Source organism: Solanum tuberosum, unplaced genomic scaffold (assembly GCF_000226075.1).
Source record: "Solanum tuberosum cultivar DM 1-3 516 R44 unplaced genomic scaffold, SolTub_3.0 scf00307, whole genome shotgun sequence".
NCBI classification, from domain to species: domain Eukaryota; kingdom Viridiplantae; phylum Streptophyta; class Magnoliopsida; order Solanales; family Solanaceae; genus Solanum; species Solanum tuberosum.
In genome coordinates, this window is record NW_006239230.1 from 303,320 (window position 1) to 304,006 (window position 687).

The following is a 687-nucleotide window of genomic DNA, read 5'->3' on the forward strand; positions in this document are numbered from 1 at the left end:
GAATCTCCCACAAAAGTTATATTACTTTTATATATAGGTAAAGTTGAGTTTGTTATTATTTTATCTTTAACGAACTAAGTTGTTTATACTGTTTTACAAGCTTTATATATTGCATGTGTCTTATTGCTTTATATTGAGTTCGGTTATTCATGAGTCGAGAAAAGCCAAGGTAAGAGTTCCTTTGTACTCCTTTCAGGCTTAAGTTGTTGTTTAGCTTTCCAGCTCGCATACTCGTACATTCAATGTACTGATGCCAGTTGGCCTGCATCTTATTATGATGCAGACGCAGGTACCCAGGATCAGCATCCAGCACGCCATTGATCCAGCTGAGCACTCCAGAGTCAGTGGTGGCCTCCTTGTTTTCCGAAGGATTCTGTTATTTTGTGTTCCTAGTTTTGTTTTATTAGGATGTTGTGGGGTCTGTCCCAACATCCATCTCAGTGTTATAGAGGCTTCATAGACAGTCATTCAGTAAGTATTGAGTCTCTCATCTATGTATATATGTAAATATTCTATTTTGAGACACGAGTTGCCTTTTGGCATGTAATGCATCAGTTAAGTTGTTTTATAACCTTGCATTGCATTGAGTTATTCTGTTGAGTTAGGTTTTCGCTGAGTTAAGAAACCCAGGCCAAGGGTTCGCTTGGGGCCAGCAATGGTCTTCGAGTGCCGGCCAAGTCCGGGGTG